The following is a 20,027-nucleotide window of genomic DNA, read 5'->3' as shown; positions in this document are numbered from 1 at the left end:
ACATTGACGGGATGTATAAACCGAGTCACGTCAAATGGATATTACCAAAAATTGACTAAAATGTAAAAGTACTAATTTACAAAGACAAATACAAGAATACTATAACACGTTATTATTGATAAGATGATAAACAACGTCAGTGCCTAGAATCTTCAAAAACATCGTATTATTTGTGAAGTTGATACTATTCATATATGTTTATCAACAAGGTCTTGGTATCTTCCGATGAACTTTTTGTTAGAAAAAGGACGAGATCTGTGTAATTTGCTCCAAGCGATGTTTTCAAAATTGCAACAAAAGAAATTTCTTGGCATGACTAATTATCTACCTGAAAGAATATTAATGCCAATGAATTCCACACGTCAACACATACAAGTCCTCCTTTTAAATGAAACTACTGCAGGTTATAAAAAGATCTTCTATGTGGAATAAAACGGTAAGAAATAATATTTAAATAAATTTAAAAGTCCTTTATTCTTTAACACAACACCACTCTTTGACATCGTGAATTACCACAAAAATGAAAAAAACACTGCAACACTCAAGGAAGGAAATGGAACATATACTCCACTAACACAACATTTGAACTAAGACGAAGTTCACCTGTTGATTCAGTTAACTTCCTAAATATGCCCCTGTAGATTTTTTCTGGATTCCAAATTCGGTTGCTGTACAGTACATAAATACCTATTTACACGAAATAAATAAGTACACATTTGATTTTGTTGATTCTTTAAAAGTCCAAGGGCTGGTTTTCGATTCATCTAAAGGCAAATTTTATTACCATCTCATGACTATCATATGATATGTCATAGAATGTAAATCATATCTGTCATAAGATAGTCATACCAGGATGCTCTAATGACAGTCAAAAGTGAAAATATGTAACTATGAAAATAATAACTATTACCATTCTTATCTTATACGAATATTTCATATTTTTTTCAGTATAATGAACACGATGAACATGACATTATATATGAAGAGGGGTTAAAATCTGAGTTGACAATTTGTTTAAATTTGGTTAAAACTTCGCGTTCATGTTTTATTATAATGAAGTGTTATATTATTAGGAATACCTTTAAGATTTGGTACATAGAGTACCCGCTAAAAGAAATGCCCGTGCAAATACGTTAATTAACTACTATATAAAGAAAGAAATATTATAAATATTTATTAAAATTAATCATTACAAAGAAAAGGATTCCAAATTGTACGTCGCAGGAGATTCGGATTTTAAATGACGAAGTGGAGAAGAAAAAATCTTTACTATTTAGCAGATTAAACGACAGAACAAACAGTGCCAAAAAGAGAGTAAGAAAGGCTGCATGCAGAGACGGATTTTGCCGGAGAGGGCAGGGCTTCGCCCCCTATGGAGCTACATATATATATATATATATATATATAAACATTATGTATAGATTTTAAGCATATACCACAACAAACGATGCCTAGTTTGGGCCCCTTTTTTTCGAAATCCTGGATCTGCATGTTGCACGAGCAAATACAAAAAATGTGTGATGTCGTAACATTTATGACAATCATAAGACCATCATAAGTCATGTCACGAGGTGTCTTAAGTGCATGATAAAAGTTATGAATATCATGACTTGAGACCCTTTCGAATACATATATTATTATGACATGTCCTTTAACCATCGTAAAACAAGTGATATTCATAAGATACTTTCGAAAACAATGCTTCATGTTTTGTCTTTCAATTTCCTCCTTGTCCCTCATATAAATAATTGCAAATCCATGACACCCTACATGAACAAACCTACAGCATTTTAAAAGTTGGTGCTATGTAAATGTGATCTGCAGTCACCTATCATTTTTCCTGCTATTACTTTAAGTAGTATTATAAATATTTCCAATGAACAGTAATTTTCAAAGTAATACAAAGGGGATAATCAAAAGATAAAAACGGAAAACCTTAAGTTAAAATTAATGGACAAAAATGCATATTATAGAGACTGACAGACTTTATGATGTTAAGCACCAACTAAGTCACTTGGCATATAATAACATCGCCGATTTTAATCTCAATTTTTTGCCGGAATTAATATAACTTGTAAATCACAGGCTATTCTATTGATAATCTAGAAACCTTGCACTTCAATGCAATGAATTTATTGCAAATTATATTACCGCACATACATGCTCAATAATGTTTCCTTTTAGATATTTAGATCTATCGTTTTGGTTGGGACTACATTAACTTGCGTATACACTTTTCGTAGTGCACCGGTTTTGACGCTGGGTGACTGGCAGTAACCCTTCACATAAGCTTTTATCCTCGTGCGTCCGCACTTCTATCGAGTATGGCATGCCAAATAAACATTTTAGATAATAATTACGGATGGCGAAGATATAAATTACTGATCAATAACTTACATTGTAATTCAGACGACATAAGAAGACACTATGTGACAATTTTAATTAGTCAATTGTTTAAGTGTAACAGAGTTGCTTTTTTTCTTAGATCTACAAAAAAAAAAAAAACGCAAAAAAACGAACTGGATGTTTTTATATCAATATTTATGCAAGTAAATAATTTTAACCCGTTTTCAATATTAAAAATCTAAAACTTTTATTATTAATATAAATTTGATACAGAATTTAATACGATTAAACAATTATGCAAGTAGTCATAAACATTGCTCTGCCTAATGAGTTTAATAAATCATATTGCACAGGGAGAGAAGCTTGTAAATACTTTCTTTCATTAAAAATGAAATTACGACGTCGGCTGAGATGGCATGGTATATATTGTCCGTTACATTTATAAACAACACCTTGTACAAATATTCTTTTCGAAAATAAAAAACAGTTAAATAGAACAAACAAAACTATCCGTCACAATGATACATGAGGATATTGATTAGGGGGGAAAAAGGGGGGTGGGTGGGTTTTACATTTCTGCATTCTGTAATTCCTTTGGCCATTTTTCTCTATTCAGTAAGAAATATGCTTATTCTGTTAATTCTTGTGTTCAGACCGTGCATATGAAAATTTCCTGTTGCATCATGATTTTGACATGATAAGATCTTTTTGTCTGTATCAACGACATATAAATATTTAAATCTACATTTTAAATTGATACAAAAAATCAAAATTCTCTGATCTATAGATTTTCATAAATGGAGTCTAAAATATACCCATAATAAATGCACTGTATCAAATGCATATATGAGAACAACTACTTATAAACTGCTACGCGTCGCATACTATGTATAGAGACATGCATCATAAATCTAAGTTAAAAGACAAATTAAAAAAAGAAGGAATTCTAAAAGCTTTCTTTGACAAATTTTATACTTATTTCATTTTAACAAGTTTAAATTACATTTTCTAAAGTAGAGCTAAGAACTATTTGTAATGTTGTAAATTTAATTCATTTGAAATTTTTATTCAAATACGCTGTTGAAGATTACTAAGCGCCAATAGAATACAATAATTTTGTATTTTATAAATAAATTAGTGTCTTTGATAATGAAAAATTCGTCATCGAACAGTCTCATTATCATGTCGGTATTCGAAATGACTCGTTTCATAGTTATTACAAAAAAATAGGTCATAATAACATGACAGAGTTTTTTTTTTTTTTGCTTCAGAATGTTCTAGATAAATATACAAAAAAGCAAAGTTTAGACAATGTACCCTCATAAGCCTGGAAGTGGCTGGTCACATATAGTTAACGGCGTTTTTCTCACAATGATGTTCTACCTCCATAAGCCTGGGAATATCGTGGCGGGTCACATATAATCAATCCTTCTGGCTTCATAAATTTTGTTAGAGAGTCGGCTGAATAAAGACGTTATCTGATGAAAATTGATTAATTTCCTTCCGTGAAAATGCATCGCATGTACAAAAGAAATGAATCGCCTCTACAGTGAAAATGAAAGTCTAGTATCATTTTTCGATAGTAAACATGAATCGCATAACGAAAACAGCATAGTGGAATTTAATTCAATATCAACAAGCTGAATAACAAAACCTATTTTAAGTTATACAACATTAATAATTATGTTAAAAGGTACATTTTTCTGCAAATGAAACTTAACTGCTGCTTTTAAATCTCTTGCACGCTCTGTTCGTGAACTATTCTTAATATTTATCTATTTGTGTATCAATTTTACACCTGGATCGCTGTAGGCGCGATGAAAACCCGTCCGCATCTCATACCTATATCATGAATTTATAAAAACCGTCCACATTATATCTTATTTCTTATTCTATTCAAAAATCATGAATTTGTCGTCTGTTTATTTATCATTCTACATTAGAAATTCATAACGGATACAGTGAAAATGGTATATCAGGATTCGCACATTATATACACTGGTTTTGTTTATTTTTATTGGACTTTCTTTTAATTCTTTTTCAACGACAACGCATGCAGCTTCTTATTTCTTGTTTGAAAATTCTTCTCTTGGTCATAAATCTGCATGAAATATTTGCCATTGTACGTTCAGAAAACAGCAGTCAATCAATCATATCTCCTCTAAAATTGCAGTACTACAATAACTTTAGACATTATCAAATAATTGTTAAAAAATTGGTTTAATTCTTTGATCAGATATAAACACGTCTCGTCACTCTCCTATTATTTCAAATTTCCGATACAAAGAACAAATTTATTATTGAATATCAAAGGAAGTAACCCATCAAAGATACAAGGATTGTGTTTCGTCTACAAATGAAAAACATACGAACACACCCACTCACCTGGTTCGCTCGTCCTCAAAAATAAAAATATTTAAAATATAAAAACAATTATATACAAAATAAAGGATAAGGTCACCCCGGATGCCGCACAAATGCCAAGGCAACGAACGAGAAACCTGAAAGGACATACTTGGATTCCAAACCGATACCGCTAAATGCCCAGCTGTATTTCTGGTAGAGGAAAGCCGAAAATCCTACAATAAAGCATATCAGAAAGAAACTACCGATCCATCAGGGGAACAACAGCTAAAACCCTCAGACATCAAATAGATTGGTCTGATAGTTTCCCACATGGAAACTACAAATGGATTCCATCTGACCACATGTATCAAACAAACCTGAAAATATCTGCAGAAACTTTCCTCAACAAAAAAATATAATTCAAAACATAAAATATAAGATGTAAGGATAACAATAATTATCCATGAAACCAATTTGGCAAAATAATTTCAATGATGTTGAAGGATTCTCTCTGCAAACATTTTCACATCTGCTCTCATCGGCATGCTCGACTCGTCGATCTGTGAAAGAAGAGTGTGTCATATTCCGATGTAAATAAACTACGATTCACACCTCCTGTTTACAGCTAGAGTTCCGTTTTACGATACACATACGATGATACACAGTGCGTAACTTGCGATCAACTTAGTAGTCCTTTACGATGACTTTGTGAAACACACGTAACGGGAATGTAGAACCACACGTGAACGGATCGTAAAATGATACAGTGATCGTAAGTTAAGAAGGCTTTGTGAAACGGTGGCCTGGACTTTATGGCCTAGGACTGACACATTATGGACCCTGGTTTTAATTGTTTAATTTTTTAGTCAATCTTCTTACTATTATCAAGATCTTCAGAAAGACAAAAAATCCACTTATTTTCAGATTTATTCAAGAAGAAATCAAAATAAAACAAAGCTACATAACATGAAAAACACTTCTTAAGAAGAGTTTCAAAGAATAAACTTATTTTCAACATCTCAAGAAAACATAATATTTCCTGTGGGGCTTAATGTTACCACCCCTTCCTCTCCAAAACAACAACAAAAATACAAACAAAACAAAAACAAATATAAAATCAAGGCATTTTATACACAAAGCAAACAATACAAAGCAAACAGAAAAGATTGTGAAATACTCGTACTGCAATAGCTACTGTTACATGTGAATGTATGTGAATAGGCTTATAGAATGTGAAATACTCTTGCTTCTATAGTTAATGTTAAATGCATATATGTAACTGCACGTATGTGGGCTTATTTTGTCACAGACTACAAAAAAACAGGAAATTAAACGCAATATTTATGTTCTTGTTGTGCTCAGCAAAGCAAGTCCATATCTATTTTATAATGCTTATATATCGTTTATACATCTTGTTTATTTATTTTTTTTAACTATACAATTCGAATTTTTAATTGATTGAATGATAGTTGACTTTTAATGCCACTTTCAGCACTCTTGGCTATATCCTGGCCGCCAGATTGTGTTGGTGGAGGAAGCTGGATTGCCCGGAGAGAGCACATATTTTTTTGCTAGAAAACTGACAATCTTTTTTCGAACTCAAGATTGAAGACGAACCCAGATGCTTCGTGCAAGGTTCGAACTCACAATCTCAGTCATACAGTATAGGAACTACTTACACCAGTTGGCTATCAAGGTCTTTAGATGTGTGAGAACTACTGAATCGATAGCACTGAAAATATGAACAACAGACTGAAATTTTGACCAATTAAATATTTCAGGTCTTTTTTAGAAGAAAAAAATAATAACAGTACAATCTTAAATTCATTTAATTATCAGTATAATTACAATTAGGCTGAAGTTATATAGAATTTTGGAATGAAAATAATTAAATAATAGAAACATTATAAAAAAAATATACAATCGTTTATACTAATAATTTGTCATCACAAGTTATAAAGAATAAAGAAGTTTTAGGTAAATTCACGTAATATGAAAAACAGTCTAATCTCATTACTAGACAACACCATTTGAAGAAATGAAGGCCTTACATATGTTAAATGTAGACCTAAGGAAAACATACACATTTACTTGTTGATTTGATACTACTTGTAATATAGTGAACATAAGGCAATAAATGTAAGTAATATGTAAAGTGAATCCAATAAGTTAATAAGCCAAAATTTGAACATGATGAAGTAAAGGAATGCTGAAGCTGTATAAAAGATATACAGAAAAGAAATTACGGTGAGAAAAGAAAGCAAGTCTACACTATTAATACAAATAAATGTGATAACATTGAAACCGTTATTATCTTTTATTAATTTTCATATAGGGAAAATACTGCAGTATGCATTAAAATATCATGCAAAAAAGACTGCATAAAAGTCATGAAAACAGACATAAGTAAGGGATGGTATATGATTTTGACAAATTAAAAGATATGACAATTGCAAACCAACAACATTTTGGGAAAAGTCGAAATTAATAGTAGAATATAAAAACAAAATACTTAGACGGCACAAGGCTAGTAAGATGCACGTAGCACCACATTGTTCTAATGTTATGTTTAATTATTTGATATGCAAATATGATTTCAGGACGGGAAAAACTGCCAGAATGTTTAAAGATAGCAAAACAGTTCAACGAATCGTCGTCTGTACAAGGTAGAAGGCAATGATGATAGGTTCTATAAAAGTTAGTAACTTAGAACAATATAATATGTAAAAGTATAACTGTACTTACATTGTAAAAACGACCACAACTGGAGAAATCTGATCACACAACCGAACACTCGAAGGAAGATTTCGTAAATAAAACGTTGGTAAAGATGGAATGTTCAGCATAAACGCATGAATGGTGGAGTTATGTAACACATGTTTACTGATGATTCTGTGATTTAAGATGAAAAACATTTTTATCATTTTTTTTTTATTGCGAAATTTATTTATTAAATGCATATTATAGAGACTGACAGACTTTATGATGTTAAGCACCAACTAAGTCACTTGGCATATAATAACATCACCGATTTTAATCTCAATTTTTTGCCGGAATTAATATAACTTGTAAATCACAGGCTATTCTATTGATAATCTAGAAACCTTGCACTTCAATGCAATGAATTTATTGCAAATTATATTACCGCACATACATGCTCAATCTTGTTTCCTTTTAGATATTTAGATCTATCTTTTTGGTTGGGACTACATTGACTTGCGTATACACTTTTCGTAGTGCAACGGTTTTGACGCTGGGTGACTGGCAGTAACTCTTCACATAAGCTTGTATCCTCGTGCATTTTTAATCCGTGTATATAAACAAAAATCAAAGCCGGAGAAACCGACTATCTCGGAATTGCCTTATTTCCAATCAAAGCTGTATTACATTCCTGACCCCCATTCCAGGGGGGGGGGGGGGGGGGGTTCCGGGGGTTGGAACCCCCCTTTTTTTTGACGATCAATGCATTGCAGGAAAAAATTTGTGAAACGAAGTAAATATTCGTGCACCGAACAGTCTTAAAAAAACAAAAACATGGAGTGTTATGGATAAAGTATTCAAATTTTGAATGGGGACATATAGTTGGAACACCCCCCCCCCCCCCTTTTATCCTCAGTTAGGAACCCCCCCCCCCCCCTTTTTTTAAATGGCTGGATCCGCCCCTGCATTTCTCTGTTTAAATCTGCATACTTCGTTCAAAATCTAAGCCAATTGTTTTCTTCTATTTTACAGTCAAAGTTTGCAGAAGACAGTCGATTTAAAACGCGTACCTAGGAACGGTAAATTGGCAATTTCACAGATTTTGATAAACTTTAGCACAATCAACTATGGCTGTTTAACTATACCATGTACATACTGAAAAATGAAAAAAAAAAAACATTTATCTCTGTTATTCTCTGAAATGATATTTGAATATTTGAGTGTGTAGAAAGCACATGCAATAAGTTAAAAATGTTCTTCAATGATCAATGATGTTAAAAGCTTTATCTCATTACAGACAAACACCATTTAAAATACAGAAAACATAAGCTCTATTGAACCTTAGAATTGTCTCACAATCATCGAATTTCCATTTTTATATCCATACATTTTTTCTTAATAAATTATACTGAGTTGTTGCAAGGATTTGTATCGTTATAACTATATAAATCCTTGGTTTTGATACATGGAATTCCGTATTAATTACCAAAAATGTCATGGGTCACCGATTTTTTTAAACCGCCTCGGTGGTAGCGTGATCGCCTCGAGGAGGGCGTGAGTTCGAACCCCGAAAGACTTTGTGATAAGCGGTTACGAAATAATAGGTCTCGTGGTAAACGTAAAAACCGTAATCTACGTATTAAACATTGTATGAATTATACACTTGCTAATCTGTTATCTATAATAATAAATAATGGTAGACACCAAATATTATGCAAACTTGGTCATATACCAACAAGTAAACTATATGACATCTTTCTGGTGTGTGATAAAATTTCATTTTTCAGTCCGCTGTTTGAATACACCCATATTATTACAGCCGCTTGTCATCACAGGCTGTTTGCTAGTATCGATAAACCTGAAAATCATAAACGGCATTTTCTTAAATTATGATATGTAAATCTAGGTATTGATTTTATTAACTTATCTAGTATATTCAATGACTCTATCATCCATAGACAAAAGCCTTCATATTTTGATAATACAGAACCACCTTTTATTTCATATTCGTACAAAAACCCAGCAGAAGTTTGACTTTTAATTATACGTCAGTAACATCAGACGTCAATATAGAAAATAATGTTCCTTCCACTTGAGACTGTGAAACATCTAGTTTTAGATATGTTCATTATGGTCATGTCCTTACAGGAGACCTCAACATCGTCGAAGACCGTGAGGTCATAACTTTTCTTAAGAAAGGACCGAAATATCGTCCTCCTTCTATAATAGATTGGAAACAGTGTCGTCAGGTCATTAAAGACGCTCTATCTGTCTACTGTAAAATTGGTGTAAACGTGAAAAATCTGATAAAAAATCTCTAGACAGTTATTTGAATAAAATTACTATACTATAGATATTCGTATATCTCACTTTGAAAACAATTCTGAAATTAGTAAATGGGTTCATGATATACCCATTTCTAGAATATAAAAAAAAACTCCAGTTACTCGCAAAGCGATTTGTGTTCGTACCGGCAGACAAAGCAGCCAATAATGTAGTGGTGGTGTGACGCATATACTACACGGAAGTTCTCCAATATTCAGGTCCATACGCTCCAGAGAGTCAAATTGTAAACAAGCATATCTGCCACTATCCTGCTTAAAGCCTCTTCCGAACATTTGAAAGTCCCGACTGTGTACTGGTTACCTAAATTACACATACAACCATTTAAATTTCGTTTCGCCTCCGCATCTAGTAAGTGTTCTACTACTAGTCTGTCAGTGCTTCTAACTACCTCCCTTACTACTATCAAAGAGCTTGTTATTAACTTTTGTAATAAAGTTTATGAAAATAATGGTATTAATTATTTTTGGAAAGTTAAAAATTCTTTAGAGGTTTTAGATAAAATACGTGCTTTTGAAGGTCCTTTTAATTCTGTTGACAGTTAGGATTTTTCTACTCTCTACACTACACTTCCACACAATCTTATCAAGAAAAAGTTTGCATATTTAATTTTAGTGGTCTTTCGAAAAAATTCATTGCAAATTTATTTGCTGTAACTCGTTTAAAGCCTTTTCTGTAACGAAAAAGGAAAGTATGCTAGATACACTTACTGGAAATGTAAAGATATGACTGAAGCTTTAAATTTTCTCCATGACAACGTATTTATACAGATCAAATTTATTCTTTCAGTGTATATTGACTTGTTTTTGTTAATATGTCTTTTTGATCGAGTTAAGCCATTTCAATTGATATTTTATAGTGTGTCTTTTAAAGTTGTAATGTAACACTATTGTTTCAGGTTAGGGTGAAGGTTGGCGCCTGTTAAAACATGTAACCCTGCTGCATTTGTATGCACCTGTCCTAAGTCAGGAGCCTGTTGTTCAGTGGTTGTCGTTTGTTGATGCGGTCCATAAGTGTTTCTCGTGTTTCTCGTTTTTTATATAGATTAGACCGTTGGTTTTCCTGTTTGAATTGTTTTACACTAGTCATTTTGGGTCCCTTTATAAAAGATTGTTGTTCGGTGTGAGCCAATCCACAGTGTTGAAGGTCGTAATTTGACCTATAATTGTTTACTTTTTACATTGTGACTTGAATAGAGAGTTGTCTCATTTGCACTCATACCACATCTTCTTATTTCTATTTATAATTGGTCTTTGCTGCTTCTCCATTAAGCACGTGTCATTAAGGAGTAAGAGCAAATTAAGACTGGTCGACTAGGAGTCAGAATAATGTGTTCGGGTAAGGTGACATGTGCACTAGCACGTTAAAAATCCGGCTCAGCGTGTCGGTCTAGTACAAAGAAGGGTTAATATTCATATTACATTAACATGTTCTCATCCTGATTAAATAATAATTTGCCACTGGAAGTTAAGTTGGAATCCATCATCGTCATCATTTTACATTAATATTTGATATGAAATAGATGACATTCTATTTATAACATGTTCTTGTTTTATATACATTGTACCCATTCCGATTGCCAGACTCACCACAGGCAGGTGAAAGCTAGATTTGGAGTAACAGAAAACAGAGCACTAAAAATATGTTTAAGACTATGCACAACGTAAAGGTAAGAAACAGCTATAAGATAAGATATATTACATCCAATACATTTTTCTCAGAGATTATTCAGACAAATTACCGATTGATATAATTATGTGAATTTTTTTTTTTTACAATATCTTATTCACATGATGAACTTTGACACCTTTTATTTTATTTCTCCAACCAACTAAGGTTTCAATTTGCTCAGGCGATGTTAATTGACCCTAGACGGAATTGGCTATTAATTTTAGGTCCTTTTTGATCTCTTACTTTTAACTGTTTCAATTCTTATGCATCTTTTGCTTTCAGATATTCGAATTTGAGCGTTCCTGATGAAGGTATATTCAGAAAAAATGCTTCGGAAACATGAATTTATAAAGTTTTGTTCTAACGTCAAATATAAAAATTAGGAGAAGAGGTATTATTGTCAATGAGACAACTATCCACCAAAGGTAAAATAATGTGGGTGTAAGCAATTATAGGCAACCGTACAGCCTGCAACAACGAGAAAAACCCATACTGTATAGTCGGCTATTAAAGGCCCTGCCATGAATAATAGGAAACAATTCAATTGAGAAAACTAACGGCTTAAAAGCCATTTTTATGTATTCTTTAAGTTTGAAGGCAATTTTTATCCATTCTTTACTTCTCCACAATATTCTCTATTTATTTCACTGACAACACCATTTAGACCTTCACGCAACGACGAAAGACAATTATTACTGAGATTCTAGGCATCGTATTGTAAAAATTAATTTCAAGCCATTTTATATTGAATGCAATCCATATTCTTTTGACGTTCCTGTATTATTATGCACATTTGTAATTTTGTCTTTTTAACATGTACATGTACATGACGGTACACCTCTACCTCTTTTTATTGTAATGTTACATATTGGAAACTAGTCTGTCACACACACAATGCATACTATGCAAGTAGTAATACGAAATGTAACCTTTATCTTCGGTTTTTAACAAGGATGAATATTTGTAAAATTTCCATTAAACTGCATTCACTGATCATTATCTGTACATATGTTTGAAAAAAATGAGTTTAATTCGTTTTCCCACTGTTTAAAACTCTTATTATAACATTTTTTTCTAATATCGCCCCCCCCCCCCCCACCCCCCCCCCCCCCCCCTTCCCTCCCTCTCCTTTTCGTTCGCTTGGATCGAAGTAAATGCAAAAATGTTATACTTGCATAGAACTAGAAATTAAGCGAAAATAAAAATATTTTCCTGTACAACCGGTATATTTTGCATTACAGGTGTGTATGATTAAGACTGATTACGGTATCCAAATCTGTAAAATACTCCATGTTAATGTTTATAGGATATCCAATTCTATAAAATATCCCATGTTAATATTTAGAGGATATCCAATTCTGTACAATATCCCATGTTAATGTTTATAGGATATCCAATTCTGTACAATATCCCATGTTAATGTTTATAGGATATCCAATTTTGTACAATACCCCATGTTAATGTTTATACGGTATCCAATTCTGTAAAATTTCCCATGTTCACGTTTATAGGATATCCAATTCTATAAAATATCCAATGTTAATATTTATACGGTATCCAATTCTGTACAATATCCCATGTTAATGTTTATAGGATATCCAATTCTATAAAATATCCCATGTTAATGTTTATAGGATATCCAATTCTGTACAATATCTTATGTTAATGTTTATAGGATATCCAATTCTGTAAAATATCCCATGTTAATGTTTATAGGATATCCAATTCTATAAAAATCCCATGTTAATGTTTATAGGATATCCAATTCTGTACAATATCCCATGTTATTGTTTATAGGATATCAAATTCTGTACAATATCCCATGTTAATGTTTATAGGATATCCAATTCTGTACAATATCCCATGTTTATGTTTATAGGGTATCCAATTCTGTACAATATCCCATGTTAATGATTATACGGTATCCAATTCTGTACAATATCCCATGTTAATGTTTATAGGATATCCAATTCTATAAAATATCCCATGTTAATGTTTATAGGATATCCAATTCTGTACAATATCCCATGTTGATGTTTATAGGATATCCAATTCTGTACAATATCCCATGTTAATGTTTATACGGTATCCAATTCTGTGAAATTTCCCATGTTCACATTTATAGGATATCCAATTCTATAAAATATCCAATGTTAATGTTTATACGGTATCCAATTCTGTACAATATCCCATGTTAATGTTTATAGGATATCCAATTCTATAAAATATCCTATGTTAATGTTTATAGGATATCCAATTCTGTAAAATATCCCATGTTAATGTTTAAAGGCTATCCAAATCTATAAAAATCCCATGTTAATGTTTATAGGATATCCAATTCTGTACAATATCCCATGTTATTGTTTATATGATATCCAATTCTGTACAATATCCAATGTTATTGTTTATAGGATATCCAATTCTGTACAATATCCCATGTTAATGTTTATAGGATATCCAATTCTATAAAATATCTAATGTTAATGTTTAAAGGATATCCAATTCTGTACAATATCCCATGTAAATGTTTATAGGATATCCAATTCTGTAAAATAACCCCATGTTAATGTTGATAGGATATCCAATTCTGTACAATATCCCATTTTAATGTTTATAGTATATACAATTCTGTAAAATATCCCATGTTAATGTTTATAGGATATCCAATTCTATAAAATATCCCATGTTAATGTTTATAGGATATCCAAATCTGTACAATATCCCATTTTAATGTTTATAGAATATCCAATTCTGTACAATATCCCATGTTAATGTTTATAGAATATCCAATGCTGTACAATATCCCATGTTAATGTTTATAGGATATCCAAATCTATAAAATATCCCATGATAATGTTTATACGGTATCCAATTCTGTACAATATCCCATGTTAATGTTTATACGGTATCCAATTCTGTAAAATATCCCATGTTAATGTTTATAGGATATCCAATTCTGTACAATATCCCATGTTAATGTTTATAGGATATCCAATTCTGTACAATACCCCCATGTTAATGTTTATAGGATATCCAATTCTGTACAATATCCCATGTTAATGTTTATAGGATATCCAATTATGTACAATATCCCATGTTAATGTTTATAGGATTTCCAAATCTGTAAAATATCCCTTGTTAAAGTTTATAGGATATCCAACTCTATATTGTTTATAGGATATCCAATTCTGTAAAATATCCCATGTTAATGTTTATAGGATATCCAATTCTATAAAATATCTAATGTTAATGTTTATAGGATATCCAATTCTGTACAATATCCCATGTTAATGTTTAAAGGATATCCAATTCTGTAAAATATCCCATGTTAATGTTTATAGGATATCCAATTCTGTACAATATCCCATGTTAATGTTTATAGGATATCCAATTCTGTAAAATATCCCATGTTAATGTTTATAGGATATCCAATTCTATAAAATATCCCATGTTAATGTTTATAGGATATCCAAATCTGTACAATATCCCATGTTAATGTTTATAGAATATCCAATTCTGTACAATATCCCATGTTAATGTTTATAGAATATCCAATTCTGTACAATATCCCATGTTAATGTTTATAGGATATCCAAATCTATAAATTATCCCATGATAATGTTTATAGGATATCCAATTCTGTACAATATCCCATGTTAATGTTTATACGGTATCCAATTCTGTAAAATATCCCATGTTAATGTTTATAGGATATCCAATTCTGTACAATATCCCATGTTTATGTTTATAGGATATCCGATTCTGTACAATACCCCATGTTAATGTTTATAGGATATCCAATTCTGTACAATATCCCATGTTAATGGTCATACGGTATTCAATTCTGTAAAATATCCCTTGTTAATGTTTATAGGATATCCAATTCTGTAAAATATCCCATGTTACTGTTTATAGGATATCAAATTCTGTAAAATATCCCATGTTAATGTTTATACGGTATCCAATTCTGTATAATATCCCATGTTTATGTTTTTAGGATATCCAATTCTGTAAAATATCCCATGTTAATGTTTATAGGATATCCAATTCTGTAAAATATCCCATGTTAATGTTTATAGGATATCCAATTCTGTAAAATATCCCATGTTAATGTTTATAGGATATCCAATTCTGTACAATATCCCATGTTAATGTTTATAGGATATCCAATTCTATAAAATATCCCATGTTAATGTTTATAGGATATCCAATTCTGTACAATATCCCATGTTAATGTTTATACGGTATCCAATTCTTTAAAATATCCCATGTTAATGTTTAAAGGATATCAAATTCTGTAAAATATCCCCTGTTAATGTTTATACGGTATCCAGTTCTATAAAATATCCCATGTTAATGTTTATACGGTATCCAATTCTATAAAAATATACCATGTTTATGTTTATAGGATATCCAATTCTGTATTATCTGGGTTGATTGTTGTTTGCTTAAAGTCCAGTGCCAAATATTTCATTCATATGCAGGAAGAGAACAATTTTAGAATAACTGCATATTAATTTAGTAGGTTTTGCAAGGTAGGATTCGACCGGAATGAAGGATGGGAAATTTGGACTGCCACTGTAAATGTGGGTACTAGTATGCTAAAAAGGGACAGCCATTTTGCCTAGCAATGGGGCAACAGCCAAAGAGTAACTGCTGTAAGGTTCTGTAACGAAGCATAAGATTAGGCTCCCAATTCCTTTCAGCAAAACGGACGCACCACTCTAATAACTGTTTTACATCCGGACGGGGGAAGTCAAGGGATGACTGTATTTCTATACCCAACTCCACCCTTGCGTTGCTTGATTTTTTAGACTGGAGCTAGATCTGTTGACGACTGAATGTTGATCTCTCTATATATTACTTGGTTATGTGTGTCGTTGGGTTGCTGTCTTATTAACAGATGCCCATACCTTTTATTCAAGTTAATTTTTAGAGTCATTATTTCTTTTTATTCAAACAAAGAGTAGGGTACAGTTATGCGTATTTGATTTAAAGACACAAAAAGAATAAAAGAAAAAAAAACTAGACAGCACAACATTCCACACCTACAAGAATAATACTAAGGGAAGTCGGTACTGCATTGTTGTCATATACGTTACTTACCATGATCAGCGACATCGAAAACGTGTTTAATCATAATGACATTCTGTACACTGGTATAGTTTGAAAATTGTGTCTTCCAACTCTTTTAATCAAGTTGCTGTGTGAAATCGATATTACGACAGAAATTGCAAATAGACAAAAAGGGTTCTATATATTATCTAATACTCCGAACACGTTTTAATTAATCATTCTTTAACATGGTGTTTTTTTATTTATCTATTGTATTACTTGCATATTGTACATGCATCTGTGTTTTTGCTGTCATTTATACCGGTGTTGTAGATGTAACTAAAGTGCCTTTTATAGTGTAATTTTATCATACGTTCTTTTATATATAAATAAGAAGATGTGGTATGATAACCATGGGAACGGACAGGCCCTATTTTTACCTATCTTTGTTTAACACACAGGGTCAAAATCTGCAAGTGACCAAATCCTGCTTTGAATTTGAATATTAAAGAGTATATAATTTTATTATGTTTTACAAAATAAACAATTTGAATTAATATATTTTAATGAAATCAAATGCTATTCGGATACAGAATGGCAATTTTCACACTTGGTGAGATACTGTGAATTTGAGTTAAAATTGAACGACTTCTTAAAAATATTCATAATGCTAAACAAATCCATAGGAAGAAAAAAAAACAATACATATATCTATATATAGATAATATTATATGGCTTTCTCAATATCACATCCGTATCAACCCGAGACACCAATATAAACCCAAGAGCTCTGCATGGCTGATACAGCACGATTGCCATTGATCGTATTACACATACAATTTACTTGTATTTACTACTAAGTATATAATAAGTTGAAATGGTTGATGGTTGTACAACTTTAAATTCTATCCACACTGATTTTGAAAATGCAAAGTATTTCCGCAATTAACCGACCTGATATATGAAATCATAATGATATTTAATTCATTTTTGTCGTTCTAATATCACATGAAAATAAATTTTTAAGTGATAATGATTTAAACAATAATGTCCGGCACTTATCAAAATTAAGTTCTATCATTGAAAAATGAAGTATTCTTGAACAACAAAAAGTATATCCGTATTTCAATGGAACTTGAAAGCCGATAACGTTTTTGACCACTACAACTTTCATCACTTTAATCAATGATTTGTACCACGTACGTATTCTAAATCCGCTCATATAAACACATTTTTGACGTCCCATATAGGAGGTGCCCAACAAGATCTAAATGAATCAAGCATTGATGTAGCAATCTGTATGCAGCTTATCCTCCTTTTGTCGTTAAAAAGGCAATCTACAATTGAGTCATCTCATGTGCTCTATAAGGGTCAACTATTCCTGCTTCTCTAGTGACACCTGTAGTGAAAACGTTGCTCAGGACAACCAAAAATACAGTGACAAGTCGTATTCGACGAAAAAAAAATCATTCACCAGGAGAAAAGGACGGTATTGCTGTTTCGATAAACAGAACATTTATTTCTAAAGAGATTAGCCAAGGGTTTTTATTTACCATTATAAATAAAGTCATACAAGTATATAGATGTATTTACTAAAATAATGGATTTGTATGTACACAGTTTTGTCAGTGAGGAGTTTTGAATGTAATGAATGTTGACCTTGAATTTTAGGTCGAAAGATGCATAAAACTTATGTGTCGTCGATAGAGGACACAATCTAATATGTTTGAGAAGAAATATCGAGTGACATGATTCAACATTGTAAAGCGACAATGGATAGAACATCAGGTGAAACTTACGTGTGGTAACGGACAGCAAAATGTAGAAACAAGAGAATGCACAAGTTGATCTTTTATCATACAGTTTATTATTTGTCTTGAGCGGCCCTATCCAACAAACAGCTGTAGCTCCCTCAGCTAGCATCCTGTAGTATAGTGAGCATATTTTGAGTTCATCTTAATATATATACAAAAATTGATACTCCAAGTCTAAGACATCCATTTTATATTAATCAATATCTTAAAATACCACATTCCCAATACTAAATCAACTACCACATGCACACATATTACCTTAAATTAGGATAGAGCGAAGCATTCCACAGCTTTTTAGAAAGCTCAAACTTGTATATATTTATAATTATATTAAATGTATGTTTCATTAGAATATTTAATTATGATTTGCTGACCACGTTCACGAGGCACTCCAACATCATATTTTATTTCCGTATGAAATCAACAGTAATCACTGCACGTGCTATCCGTTACGATTTTCAAAAACGCATAGATCAACAAATGAATAGCTTGATATAACTCTTAATCTCATAGTTGTAGCATAAAAATATAATGTTATGAATTGAATGCTTCTTTTTATAATTTTATAGGGTGGTAAAAGCGTTGATCGTGTGCATATTTTCATTTTTCGCGCTTCGGTCAACCCAAATCCAATTATAAAAAGAAACATGCAATTGTTAAATGTAGCATGGACAGTCAAAACTATAAAACTATATTACAGGCAAAGAAAAGTTAACACGTCGCATAGCAAATGTGATTCAATAAATTCAATAGCATTTTCATTAACCAATGAAATCAATTCTTTATCAAGAGCTTTATAATATTAACCGTATTGATGTTTCCTTCTCTGTTAAATAGAATGATCAACTCTAGTGATGACTAAATGAGTTTCCGTATAGGTTCCATTTACGGACACACGCATGCAGTGTATGGATACTGACCTGACTATTAAACATATATCCAGTGATTCAGGTAAGTTTTGTAAGCAATTCGATCTAAAATGTCAAAGCTGATAACATCACAATGAAGATGGAGTTATGGTAATTTGTTTTATGAATCTAACAATTCTTTTATACGGGGTTGGAATGCTTAACAAATATCAACTATAAAAACATAAAATCTTAAATTTGCAGAAGGACAATAAAACAGTGTTATTTAAATTATAAAAAATGAAAGCCATAACAATGTGAGATTTGTATCGCTAGTATTCGGGATAACCATGCACCAATTGGTAGCAAGTCATTTCGCACCTTGACCTTTCGTACCCAACCTTTACCATTTCGTACCCACGATAGGAACCATTTCGTACCCTATGGGCTAAATGCATCTACCATTTCGTACCTCATTGTCTAAGTACATGTTTACTATTTCGTATCATATATTTGTAAAAGTTTTCATTTTTTTTAAGATATGAATCATTTTGAGATGATTTTAATTTTTTTTAAATATAACAATATAAAATCCAACTGTAGAAATTTTATAAAGATCCATGATTGGATTTGATTAAGCAGCACTTGTAAACTTAAATAGTTTTGATTACACTTTGTTTGTTAGCAGGATTCTGATTGATTCATCCTTAATTAATTTTTCAACTCTAAAAATATGAGGTTGTTTAACCAACAATTAAATAATAATCTGCAACTGTTTTTATAGTTATTAACAGTTGTGTTTGTCAGGAAATGCAATGAAAAGGGACACATGCATAAAAAAGTTTGCATAAGAATTTGCACACTTATGTGACCAATCAAAGAACTTGCTATGACTTTTTCAATT

General features: G+C 31.6%; 1 protein-coding gene across 2 annotated transcripts in view; it reads right to left on the bottom strand.

The window, feature by feature from the left end:
* The window catches only part of LOC127723087 (uncharacterized), a 74,879-nt gene extending 67,376 nt beyond the window's left edge, over positions 1-7,503 (bottom strand). For both annotated transcript variants that reach the window (XM_052229533.1, XM_052229532.1), the window contains exon 1: positions 7,438-7,503. The gene's annotated coding sequence lies outside the window, so the exon portion shown is untranslated. The remainder of the gene's footprint in view (positions 1-7,437) is intronic.
* Positions 7,504-20,027: the final 12,524 nt, after the last annotated feature.

Source organism: Mytilus californianus, unplaced genomic scaffold (assembly GCF_021869535.1).
Source record: "Mytilus californianus isolate M0D057914Y unplaced genomic scaffold, xbMytCali1.0.p SCAF_13, whole genome shotgun sequence".
In the NCBI taxonomy this organism is placed as follows: Eukaryota; Metazoa; Mollusca; class Bivalvia; order Mytilida; family Mytilidae; genus Mytilus; species Mytilus californianus.
Note: the sequence above shows the minus strand (reverse complement) of the source record. Positions and strands in the feature narration are given on the sequence as shown.